Genomic DNA, 14159 nt, shown 5'->3' on the forward strand with positions numbered 1-14159 from the left:
AAAGCAATTTATATTGACTAAGTGTGTGCAGAAACTGCATGAGTGTATATATATATATATATGTATATATATATATATATATATATATATATATATATATATAATTTATTTTTCTTTTTTTTTTTTTTCATGACCAGTAAAAGGTAGTTAGAATTTTCCCCTGTCTATTCACTGGCATTAGAGAACTGAATGTTAACAATATTTTTTCCTTTAAATTGACATGAGATATTTTATGTTGGTGCATGTAAGTTTTTTTTTTTTTTTTTTTTTCCCCTGAAATTAAATTGTGTTGGAGCACATCAAGTTTCTATGCACAAATCTATGGTCTTACAATATCTAGAGTACTGAAAATAATGCATTTTATTTTTTCAAAGGGCTGAGGTTAATGTCGATACATTCCAGCTAAATGCATAGAGCTGTAGGGCTCCCCAGCTGTGCATCCTCTTATGGTTTAAATGCCAGTTTTGATGTGTCATTGGCCTGCGTGTTACTGGCATAGTAAAGAGACAATCTGTACAGACAGCAGCCGAAGACTTAGGCGATGATTTAAACTGAAGCTTAGTCATTTAGAGCTTTTACACATGAGCGCAGCCAAAACAGGCTATGGTAGGACATGTAGAAGGGAGCAGTATCGTGAACAGTCAGGAATGTCTTACTGCGGATTGTGGTAACTGGCGCTAGAGGAAGACAGAAGGATGCAGATATTACTGGGCTGAATGCGATACTCTCCCTGTGGGACCTAGATAGTGAAATTCACAGTATGTGTGTATATATATATGTATGTGTGTATATATATATATATATATATATATATATATATATATATATATATATATATATATATATATATATATATATATATATATATATAATATTATAATCCAAGTTAGGAGGCACTCTGGAGACTTTGGTGTCAATGCAATATCAAATAGTCCTTTATTCCATCTCCAACGTTTCGGGAATTACCCCGTCATCCGGGACAAACAATACACAAAACATACATGTTTAAATACACCCATCATTCTCAAATTAGCACCACTAAATCAACTCACCTGTGAAAAGCCAACCTTAACAGCCTCAGACAGCACAGCTAACCAAGCTGTGCTGTCCAATGATGTCATCAGCCGGCAACCGTACAAAACTATAGCTGGTCACCAAAACATAGTATAATAGTAACATCCCAATTAAAATCAAACGACAAATAAATCTAGGCATTGACCCCCCTCCTTAGTTAGTGCAAAACCACAATAAGCACTATACAATAGATTTCAATATGTCAGCACATTAATGGACATTCAAAACACAATCCTTTTCAGGTAATGAAACCAGTTGAGCCTTGTAGAAAATCAACTAATACACATATGGTATTCCTTTGCCCAAACATTCTGGTCAACATAATGGCAACAAATATAGCATTACATGGTATATGTTTCTGTATGCCTTATGAATATTCAAGGGCAATTTACCTTAATGAATAAGCAACTCTGTTTAAATAACAAAGGGACATTAAAAATGAACTTGTAATTGCAGTTTAATTGAGATGACTCAACAAGAAGTTCATCCTTGTTTTGACAAATCTCAACTTTTTATTTTATAATTCTCTACCCATTCAAATTCATATCATTTTATTATCTTTTAGTTATAGTTTTTTTTTTTTTAAGGAACTTGCCGTCAATCATGCGTTACGCTGCTTGACTCCATACCCACCGAGAATAATGAATGTGTGGTAATGTCCTAGAGCTGTCAGTAAGAGTTACAGCAAAGGGGTCAGTCAAGCTCATTGTATCCGTTGAAGAATAAGCCACAGCTGTATAGCCACAGCTTCTGCAGGGTGTATCACATTCTTGTTGTGGGTTTTTAGCTCCCTTATAAAATGTATTTTCAGATAAGAGCCCACGCCTCCCTAATGGTATGAATTCACATGCAGCTGTTGGATGAAACTGTGCAGCTAAGCAGATTCGACCCAGTTCTCCAAATTGCTAAACCTGCATAAGTAAAAAAACATGTTGTTGACTGTGTCTTTCATGATGAAGGGGAATTGTGTGTGTGTGTGTGTGTGTGTGTGTGTGTGTTACAAAGAAATTGCTTATCAGTAATACATGACGTTCCCTGGTTGCCGTGAGACGATATCTATCCTGGCCAATGCAACACCCAATCCTACTCTTGTACCAGCTTCAATGGTTATTGGGGAAACTTTCATACACGCTCACGTTGGTACTAACTTATTAATATATTTGTATTTGATGCTAAACATGAGTTTTGCTCTTTGACTCCATTCCTACTGAAAGGGATGATAAGGCAGTCATGTCTTTGAACAGCCAATAGTGCTCAAATTAATAGATACCAGGAGGTAAATTTACTAAAGTAAAGCCGCGTATTCACTTGCGATTAAAATGAGCGATATAACTATATCGTTCAATCGCTCATTAATCGTGCATGAATCGGGCATGACGATGTCAAACGACCAACGATGCGCGCTCCCGCTGGTCGTTTTCGACATCAATCATGATTGGTTGCTATGGTCAACATCTTCACTTCTAAAAAAAAAACTCACTTTAGTAAATATACCCCAAGGGCTGATTGAGTTCAGTGGCTGTACCTGTGTTTTCCTCTATTCTCATTAAGGTCAATAACACTGACTATGAATTTTCTGCACACAGCTGCTGTATCTATGTTTTCATGTAGCACTTTTATTTATTTTTTTTAGTTTGATTTTTGGTCCTTTTACTCGCTGTAGACATTGTAGCTATTCCCCTTTAAAAAAAAAAAAAAAATTCTGGGTAGCAGGTCTTTTTTTTTTTTTTATGAATAAATTCCTATTAACTCTCACTTTAGTAAATTTACCCCAAGTAATTACTAAAAATGGGGGAAAAAGGCATATTAAGTCTTCTAATAGGATGTTGGTCGTCACCTGGCTGTATCCTATACAGGTTGAGTCTCCCATATCCACATATTCCGAAATATGGAATATTTTTAGCATGACCGAGATAGTGAAACCTTTGCTTTTTGATGGTTCAATGTACACACATTGTTTATGGCACACAATTCTTAAAAATAATGTATAAAATGACCTATGGGCTGTGTGTATAAAGTGTATATGAAACATAAATGAATTTCATGTATGTACACAAACTTTGTATGAGCCACAAAATTATTGGAAATATTGTATAAAATTACCTTCAGGCTGTGTATAAGGTATATATGAATCATAAATGCAGTTTGTGTTTAGATTTGGGCCCTATTCCTAATACATTTCAATATGGTATGCATATATTCCAAACTACAGCATATTCCTGGATCCAAAATGCTTGGGACCATGGGTATTTTGGATATGGGATACTCAACCTGTATATGGCGTCTCATGGAGTCTCCCAATGTGTAGATATGTACAGGTAGGATGCAGCACCAATTTCCCACTTGAAAGTCGCTGAACTAAGGGCCTGATTCAGACCCGGATGCTATGCTGCGCTCGCTTGCATTAAGCGATTTTTCACAATCTGCGTATGAGTCGCAATGCGCGTGCGTGAACCAGTCATTGTGATGGGAAAGTGCTCGTCCGTAGCCCGCAGTCGGGCCGCTATTTTGAGTGACAGACAGTGCCGTTTGTGGGTGGTAACAGAGGAAGGTGCTTGAAAACGGGGGTGTGGATGTGCAAACGCAGGCATGCCCGACCGTCAGAACGGCGTTTAATGGGTAATTGGCAAAGTAGCGTCATTACACACATGACTGGGTTGTATTTTAGCCTGAACTGCTCACAATGTTGTGGTGGGAAAAGGCTACCACAAGCACTGCGAGCAGCTCCGATGGCTCTCGATGTTCCCGATTGATCCTACAACTGCCGGAGATGACGTGTGTTGCGAGTGGCAAAGGGGCGTCTTTATACAGGTGTGAGCGCATAGTGCGGCTGCTCGCTATTACTTAGTGGGCGGCTTTACGCAACGCAGTGCGAGCACATTATTTAAATAGCCGGACCCTTTTAGCCAGCGAGCGGACGCAAATAGCGTCTGGGCCTGAATCAGGCCCTAAGTCCATGTTGATTCTCGGAGAAACCTGTGTTTCAGAAATCATTCTAGAATTGAATTGAGATCATATCGGGAATCTGCGCTTCTGGCCACTCGTGTCCTTTTGCGGATTCTTTCCTCAGAGCTGCATTGCTGCTGCTTATTCTTTTTTTCTCTGATTCCAGTGATCACATTGGGACAAATGTCACACCCGGCAAGTGCCAAGATTTAGGTGGTTTACATTGGATATTTTTTAAAAGCAAAACCAACCTGCTTTGCCTTTAAAAAGAAATGGTGCTTTAAATCTCACGGCTAAATTGCAGAAATGTGGACACTTGCTGCTATTACGTTTGACGCAGACACTGTTGCCAAGCAGCAAGTTAAGTTGGTTTGGTCACTGAAGCACCTATCAAACACTCCAAAATAGCCTATGTTAAAGTAATTCACTGATGTCTGCTCTTGCAGCCATGCTAGCTGTATCCAGGACAGTCCAGTATTTTTTTCCTTTTCTTAATGATCATGACTCTGCTGAGATTTTATTTGCCAAATTCATGACACACCTGTATGGAAACCCTTTCATTCAATATGCCTGGTTTCCCTCATACACTGAGAGGTGTCCACTTATCTATTTTTTTGGTCCCCGTGAAGACTACCTGTATTTCCCATTTTATGGCCAGTCTTCATAGATATTGTGAATAGATATTGTAAGATCACTGTGGATGCTGTACATGTAGATTTTTGCATATCTGTTACACAGCCACTATACTTTTTTTTATTTTTTTATATACAAGTGTTTATCTTTCTGAATATCCGAGAAGGATGATAGCAGAACCTACTACCATGCTGCAAATATAGTTGGCTTTTATCTATAGATGAAAACAGTGCCTAATATAAGCATGTAACATTAACAGTCTGCAGTTGGTTACAATGGAATACAGGATTTCCTACTGTTAGACCCTAAAGCTTGTGCTTACACTTTATAGTATTGCATGCGCTATTGCATTGTACATGCTCCGTTTCCTAGTGATTAGTTGGTATCCTGCTAACATGTGGAGTCAGTATTGCTGAATTAGAGTTTATGTCGTTATAAAGTTGGTAAGTAACTTTGCCTTGGAATCTTGTCCTCGCACATTTATGCGTACCCTTTATTGTTTTTATGATTGCTCCACAGATAGCTGCCGGCCTATCTTTACAGAGCACATTTTTTTCTATTTGTGCATTACATTAGTGCTTCAACAGCAGCAGCTACTGGCAAACAGAATGCTCATGTACTACATTTCATAGCATTTAACAGTTAATATACAGCACAATACAGTGCTTTATTCTGTTGAAAAGTATATAGTGTACAGTCCATTGGTGTCGTACGTGCCATTATCTCTGGCTAGTATGCAGTAAATACAATAAAGGCCCCGATCATTTATCTCCTGTGCAGTCCAGACCGGGATGTAGTTATGATACCTACAGCCGGCATCCCGGCTGACAAAATCCCGGCGCCGGAATGCCACTACCCGGCCAGTAGACCGGCGGTGGAATACCGGCAGTAGTGGACATCCCGACGCCAGAATCCCGACAAGTGGGGCTTGTTAGGTGTTAGCTGGGGGAGGGTTAGGTTTAGGTGTCATGGGGGGGGGAGTTAGGCATGGGGAGGAGGCTAGGGTTAGGTACTAAGGGAGGGGGGGTTAGGTGGAGGCACCAACGGGTGGGTTGGGGGGGTTTAGTGTTAAGATGCAGGAAAGGAGGGTTAGGGGGAGGAGTGGGGGAGGGCTACTATACTTATCAGACCCTGCGTAGCCATTAGATCATTTAAGTCACTCTTGTAACTTACTCCAACAAAGTTCTTGTACAGTGAACCTATTTGTTGTCACTACAAGCATTTTCTTTGTATTTATTCCCTTAAAGAGATCTCGGCTCACACATGAATACATAAATTAGTATAGTTTTATTTCATTATTGATTTATTAGTCATTCTGACCCTTTTATTGAGTATTTGGTCTGCCATGGCTAATACAGAAAGAAAAACAAGTATTGTCTCTTTAAAATAATGTATGTCTAAGCTTATTAATTGTGCAAAAACATTTTGCATAACAACCCTAGCCCATCATGGTGCTAAACTCCAGGAATTTTGACATAATATCTAAATCGGATTCTTTCCGGGATAAATTTCTCTAACACTCTGGGGCATAAAGGGTTTGCTTTGTAAAGCAGGCACACTCTGTCTGCCAAATCTGCTTACTATAGCCTACACTGTTACGGGACAGCTTAGAAGTTAGGGGGATGCTAATTACTTGACTCCTTCTCCTAGAAGCTCAGCTTGAAACCTTTGCTGCACTTTTGTATTGGCCTTCTTTGCTCTGGTCAGTGATGAATAGGGCACTTTCTCAGTGAAGGATCCTGAATACTATTTTGTGCTAAAAGGAGGAAATGAGCATGCAGTTGTATTTTATACGAGTAAAGGTTATGCATTTTAATGTAGTTTTTAAATTTAGCTGACTACTCCTCAGTGAGGCAAACAGTGGGATATGCGTTGCCCAAAACGATTAAGCAAGAGCTCTAAAATTTGTTAATTAAAACTTGCCCATTATTGTCTGAACACCGTGTTCTAGACAGACTGCTATGCTGCATTGGATTTGTCCTTAGTGCTTGCACCCACCCCATTATTTTACGTGGCATTTGTCCACTCTCATTGGGTGTTTGCTTTAAGGTCTTGTATTCACTAGCCAATATAGGTCTGTAGGCAATGACGAGAATTACATTTAGGTGCAAAATGTTTATTGAATTATATTATCTAGTCAGCAATTAGTGTTTCTGTATATATTGGGCCCGATTCGGATTTGTTTGCAAGCCCGATAATTGAATCTACAGGTGCATACACATGGTCAGACTTGCTAGATCAACGATGAGCGATTTGACCAACAATTTCATGAACGATGAACTATTTCTGACAGTATTAAAATGAATGAAATCGTCCAAATCCGACTGCAATCACATCAGATGTCAAATATAGTTATCTGACATGCGGGAACGCGCATCGTTGCAAGCTCACATGTCAGATCTTCTTTCAGGTATGAATGATTGAACGATTTTTTAATCGTTCAGATCTGACACAAAATCTGACCATGTGTGTGCACCATACCCCTACATAGAATGCTATTGCTAGGTGATTTGCTCAGTTGATAAGCACTGGGTATAATCAGATAACAAGTCAGTTCTTAGGTCTTTGGTGATATGTTTTGTTCATTGTCTACTGAACATTTACAGAAAATAGTAATACATTATTCATTTAATCATTTATGTCTTGTTCTTATTGATGCTTATTTTCTGGATATATAATACATACAATATGGACTTTTTCTTTTAAAACTAATAACCTAAGAAGCTTTCCCAGGGAACTAAGCTACTACTTACCCATATATCCCTGTTTCTTGGGCTGCCAGCCATTCGCTTTATATTAGTGGCTCATTGGGGAACAACCTTATCGTGCATAACTCTGACTCTTCTACTTCATTTAATAGATTACTTCTTTTTACTATAAGTATAAGTTTAAAGCACTTTAATAGACAAATAGAATATAACACACCAAGTAGCATATATTTGGCATTTATCTAACACTAATAAATCACTCGCAGATACAAATGGTGTATCTGATGTTAGCCACTGACTAATGCCATATTATGGGGTTGGGAATAGAGAGAGTGCACAGGAGCCTTTGAAGTCTCTTTCAGATTCTCTGTGTACAGATAAACATTCATGTGCCATCATTTACAGTGACCCTTACAGATAATGCTTTATCCTCATTCTTGTCTGAAAGCTGTGTTGCCAGACATTGATGTGAACTGGGATACAGTCACATGTATACTTTTAGAGTGTGTTACAATGAATTGAGATTAGAACTTGGGACTCTCCAAAGTATACATTGTTATGTATTCAGTGGGTATTTCACAATCCATACATCATATGAAATACTCAAGTGATTCAACTGAAGCTTATTTTATGTCATTATGTATGTCCTTGAATTTCTTCGCTAACCTCTGTGAAAAATCTGCTGTATATATGACTAAGCTTAAATTGGATATTACTAATCAATTTCCACTTGTTTATTTGACAACTTGCGGGAAAGTGATGCCCACGCCAGGGTGTGTCCTAGTATTAGCCTGAGGCTTGCCATTTCAGATAACCCATTTGTATTACACAAGTACAGAAATATCAGTGAACTATCGGAGGACAACTCCTTGTTGTTTGGAAAGTTCTCCGTATACAGATGAACTTTATGCAAAAGCATTACCTCTGAAAGCCTCCTTTCCCTCACTGTCAAGTCTGCAGTAATCCAACTATTATAATGTCTGGTGACCCTTTCTGGCTTGGAGTCCGATCTTCCAGCAGCAGTGGTTCCACCTATGTCTCCTACATGCATATTTCTGTTTATAACTCTTCTAAGGTCATCAACATGTTATTACCTACTACATTGCGAGCTGGGTGCACCTCAGTACAATCACATTTTTGATGTAATATTTTGATAGACTATACTCCCGTTCGGAAGTCCCAACCACAGTGCAGATATGCATGTACTCACCTATACAATCGACCTTCGATCCCCGGCTGCCGAAATATCGAAAGAAAATCATCGTACTAATGTACACACTTTCCCGGTTCTGGGTTGCACTCACAGTAGGTGTACCAATAATTACCATAATGGGCTGCAAAGGGGCATGATAAAGAATAAAAACCAACCTCTGGGAAGAGGACAGCGCCATTTTCTACAGGAGGACTACACATCCCAGCAAGCCCTGAGTACATGTGCTGGAGAAAGGTTTATGGTGCGGGGTATATGCTTTTTAGCCACTTCCACTGGCATATTAGTTGCTGGACTACATATCCCAGCAAGTCCGGACAAAATTTTGCCTAAATAATATTTTGTGTCACTATATGGGCCAAATACAGTGATGACAAGCGAAAAAAAGGGGGAAGATTTACATCAACAAGGAGGCCAGTTGACACAAGAGTACAAGTAGCAAGCCATCTGACTTGGTTTAATTATGCACTTCACTAGGTAGTGGGCAGAATGCAGGTGAAGTGCCTACCCTTCCAGGGGTGCTGGGGGGTTACCTGAAAAATCGGGAGCCTCTCATGACTTCCGGGAGGGTAGGCAAGTATGATGCATGCCCACAGAGGCAGCCCTGCTTTTGGTGTACAATTTGTAAGAACGTCGCAAGAACATTGGAAGGTGCATACACACTGCACTTTTGGTACGATCTGGCCCAGTGAAATCGGCTGAATATTAATTAGTACATAAGATGCGATCATTTGATTCGACCAGTTTTCATCCAACAAAACCTGATCCAAGATGCGTACACACTCTTCCGATATTGATCGAATGGCTCGACATCAAAAGTACGGTCCGAAGTGTGTGGATATATAATATATTTTTTTATCAGGACACTTTTGATTGGACACGAAAGGACACTGCTCAGCAGCCATTTTTGGTATAGTAAACTACTTGTTATTGTAAATTTGAAAAAGAGAGTTCCTAAAGCCCCGTGTGGATTATATAACATTAACTAACTAGTCGGATGCTGGCTCGGATCGGGACCGATTCAGTGGTGCATGCAAGTTCACTTTGTAGATGGATCTTTCAATTTTTTGCACTTTGCATGTTCTGTAGCTGAGCACATGCTCCGCTTGGGGCTACATTGGTCTACCTGGATGGTAACTATATTCGCCTGTAGGCTTATTTCATTTTCAAGGACATGTAGTCAGGTTTGCAGGTTATGCTAATGTAGGTGTAGCTGACTTGTGTTTAACTTAAAATTTTCCCCTCTCTGAGATGTTGCAGAAAGGTGTATACCTAAAGGCGCACATCCACTAGGCAATATTAATGAACGATAACGTTATCGTTCAGTCGCTCATTAATCGTGCACTATAATGTCGGAAACGACCAGCGATGCGCACTCCCGCTGGTCGTTTTTGACATCAATCGTCTGAACATGCCAGTCAATCTGCCGATAAGGATAGATTGACCATGTTCAGGGATGAGGGAGGGTGCCTACACTGAACGACATATCGTTCAGTGTGAGCACTGCACAGTTTAATGAACGACTTAAAGATATATAGTTATAGTTCAGTCCATTTGCTAGTCAGCAAGTGGATGTGCGCCGATTGTAAAGACAAACCATTTGAAAGATGAGCTCAACAAGATTTGGGTTGTCTGTCCAAAAGACACCATTTATTAGGTGTTGCCACAGGCTGACGACTTCTGTACCCAAACCTATGAAAGCTGTGTTAATCACCCCCTCCTCACCGTGCGTTCCCAGTCGTGTCTCCTGCTAGTTACTACTGGAGGGCAGTTAAGGCCAACCCATTATCCACAAATTGTATATTGACACTTTCTAGCTTAGCCATGTTTGTTTATCTATATTGAACATAGTATCTATTAAATTCCTTGTCAGGCAGACACCTAATATGCCAGCCATTAGAACTGTATTGGAGTCTGTCCACTATGTTAAACCTGTCTGTAATTATGGCGGTTTTGTTTTCCACCTTTAGACCCATAATCTGTTTTGTGCAGAAAAACCACTTAATACTGAAAACCTTAAGGCCAGTCCCTTTTTATACAGTAAGCTGGTGATAACTAGCCCAGGGGAAAAGGAATATAGCCAGGAAGACTGATCTGTAGCCCAGGGGCAAAGGTACAGTATATAGCCAGGACAGTGCCGTAAATTCATCCCAGATGCCCGGAGGCAAGTTATAATTTGGTGCCCCCCATCACAGCCGCTGACACTGTAATGTAGCACTTCGCATGCAGATACAGCCACCAGGGAGGAGTGATACAGAGAGTTGTGGGTGAGGAGGGCAACTGACGTGTCGCACTGACAAATGAAGCTGATAAGGAGAGGCAACACTAATGAGCAGGAACAGGCCATAGATAGACGGAGGTGGCAGCTGATGGTCTGACACGGAGCTCTCCACTAGTGTATGGTGGCTTCTCAGGTGCCATGTATTGGGCGACCGTGACGGTACACTCCGGCCGGGTACATAGCTACAGCCCTAAGTGGGGTGAATATATTGAGGGCAATGGAGGAGGTGCCCCTTCAGTGCTGGAGCCCGGCGGCAGGCGCCTCCATTGTCTCCCATAGTTCTGCCCCTGAGCCAGAAAGACTAATAACTAGCCCAGGGGAGAAGGAATATAGCCAGGAAGACTGATGTGTAGCCCAGGGGAAAAGGTACAATATATAGCCAGGAAGACTGATAACTAGCCCAGTAGTTGAAGCCAGGCAGACTCATAAGCTTCGGGAAGAAGAAATATTGATCCAGGTAGACTGTGGCATTGACATGCCTGCAATGATTCCCTTGTCTGATCAAATAATTTATAGATAACATTTCATAATGCTAACTAGGGTGTCATTGTACAGCATCCTTACTGTAACCAGTGGAGGTGCCATTTCTTTATTTATATGAAAGAGCCAGTGCAGTACAGTATTTAGTAGGAGTTGATGCCAGTGCCATTGCATTGAATATTTCAGCTGTTCTCATTTGTGACTTTCTGTAGGCTGTGGAGAATTCCTTAATGAAGTGTAACCCTTTGTATCTGGGGTCAGGCTATAAATGCTCTTGGCTAATAAAATGTTTTTTTTTTTTTTTTTTGTATGGGGCTCCTGTGTCTTCTGTTGCAATGATTAAATACTGATTGCTTTAAAAACAATGATAAATATCATCTTATTTATTGCACTGTGAAGATCACCACTGAAAACTAGTTTGTGAGATTATGGCCTATTTTATGTTTTATAGTTCTTATGTAAAGCATTACGTAAACCTCTGTAGTCCTACCCTCATCCTACTGCCTATAGTCATGTGTGAATCAATCAACCTGCAGTCTGTACAGAGTTGTTTTTTTTGTTTTTTTTTTCCTCTAGGAGTCTGCAAGATAATCCTAGTATGTATGTACTGTATGTCAGTGGTTCTCAAACTCCAGTCCTCAAGGCACCCTAACAATCCATGTTTTAAGACTATCCATGCTCAAACACAGGTGACTTAATTCGTACCTTAGTTTGATAATACCATCTGTGCACACGCATGGATATACTTAAAACCTGGACTGTTAGGGTACCTCGAGGACCGCATTTGGATTACCCTGATGTATGTGTATAAGAATGAATGTATGTGTTTATATGACACACACATGCACTATATACTGCATGGCCAAAAGTCTGTGTACACTTTTTCCAATTAGTGGGTTTAACCGTTTCATCCACATCCATTCATAAAAGGTGCAGAAAAGCAAGCATACAGCCATGCAATATCCCTGGTTAAATATTAGCAGTAGAATGGGTCATACTGAAGAGCACAGTGACTTTCACAATGACATTGCCATAGGATGCCACCTTTCCAACAACTCTGGTCTCCAAATGTCTGCCCTGCTTGAGCTGACCCAGACAACTGTAAGTGCTGTTATTGTGAAGTGAAACAGTTCGGAGCAACAACAACTCAGCCACACAAGCTCACAGAATGGGGGTACTGAGTGCTGAAGTACATAAAGATAGTCTATCCTTCATTGAAGTACTTCTTATAAGTTCCAATCTGCATTTGGGAACCACATCTGCATTAGAGCCATTTGTTGGGAACTTCATGGACTATGGCCCTGATTCAGAGCCGGACGCTCTGACCAGAGCGCTCGCTCTGAATCAGGGCCCACCTCCATTAAAATGGAGCGTCCTCCTGGACGCTCGTATAGCTGTGGGTCACCACCCACAGCATATACGAGCGTGCAGGATGATGGTCGCGATGGTCTTGACCATCGCGCCCATCGCCACTGCGAGCAGAAGCCTTTGGTTGAGTTTTTCAACTGCAGGGCCAGGAGTGATTTTGGCTCTATCAGAGCCAAAATCACTCCCACTGACATCACTAGTGATGTCAGTGGGGCCGGCTTCTGACGGTAACGCCTCCGTCTCGCAGGCACGCCCCCGGCACGCCCACCAAAGGGGGCGTGCTGTCAATCAACATCGACAGCACGCCCCCTTTGATCAGACACTACGAGCGAAGGAAAGTCCTTCGCTCGTCGCGTCTCGCGCATGCGCACGACGGAGCTCCCTCCGTCGTGCGCATGCACAGTGCAGACCATCGACCTACTTGCGAGCGGACAGCCGCTCGCGAGTGGGTCTGAATCAGGCCCTATGTTTCCATGGGCGACCAGCTGCACACAAGCCTTAGGTCAAATGCAAACATCAGCTGGGGTGGTGTAAAGCAGCACAGTGTTCTCTGGGGTGATGAATCAAGCTCCCCCATCTGGCAGTCTGATGGACAAAGCAGAGGTTGGTGGATGCCAGGAGAACACTTCCTACCCCATTACTTACTACCAACTGTTATAAAGTTTGGCGGAGAAGGTATTTTCTGAGGCTGATTTTGATGGTTTGGCCTGTGTCCCTATAGAGAATTGTGTGCTACCTGTTTGTGGAAAGGCCATTAAAAATTGGTTTGCTTAGTTTGGTGTGAAAAAATGTGACTGGCCTCCACAGAGTCCTGACCTCAACCCCATTAAACACCTTTGGGATCAATTGAAGTGCTGACTGCAAGCCAGGCCTTCTAACCCAACAGCGGTGCCCAACCTCATTAATGCTCTTATGGCGTGAATGGATGTGAATCCCTGCTGCCATGTTTCACAAACTAGTGAAAAGCTGACCCGGAAAAGTGGAGGCTGTTAGACACATTGGGTGAACTAAATCCATATTAATGTCCATGTCTCTGGAATTTGACATTCATTAATCACAAATAGGTTTTGGGTTATGCTGTATATGTGTTCGTCTATCTTCTATTTTGGACCCGTCATTTGCTACGTCGCTGTTTGTACCTTTTGTTCACATGCATATCTGATGATTGATGCGTTAGCAACTTGTTCATTTGCAGTTTTTTAGTTTATATCACAAATAAATAATTTAGTAAGCCCATCCCCAAACCTTGGAAGCAAACAACTAAGATTGAATCAGTCCAGTAATTAAGAGCAATACTTTCATTCTGCTTTTCCTGCTTTGCATGTATAAGGAATGGTATATATTTCCTCCTCATTTCCTTAGTGAGGGGAACTCCATAAGTACATATATTGTGTCTATAGATTTGTGTGAGTAGTGGGCTGACCATATACTACATGAACGATTTATATTTGTATTCAGA

General features: G+C 41.0%; 1 protein-coding gene across 2 annotated transcripts in view; it reads left to right on the plus strand.

Annotated features, from left to right (window-relative positions):
* LRP1 (LDL receptor related protein 1) overlaps positions 1-14159 on the plus strand; it is a 252774-nt gene that overhangs the window by 28051 nt on the left and 210564 nt on the right. The gene's annotated exons all lie outside the window — the stretch shown is intronic.

The sequence above is a fragment of the Taudactylus pleione genome, unplaced genomic scaffold, assembly GCF_031769625.1.
Source record: "Taudactylus pleione unplaced genomic scaffold, aTauple2 ptg000065l, whole genome shotgun sequence".
NCBI lineage: Eukaryota > Metazoa > Chordata > Amphibia > Anura > Myobatrachidae > Taudactylus > Taudactylus pleione.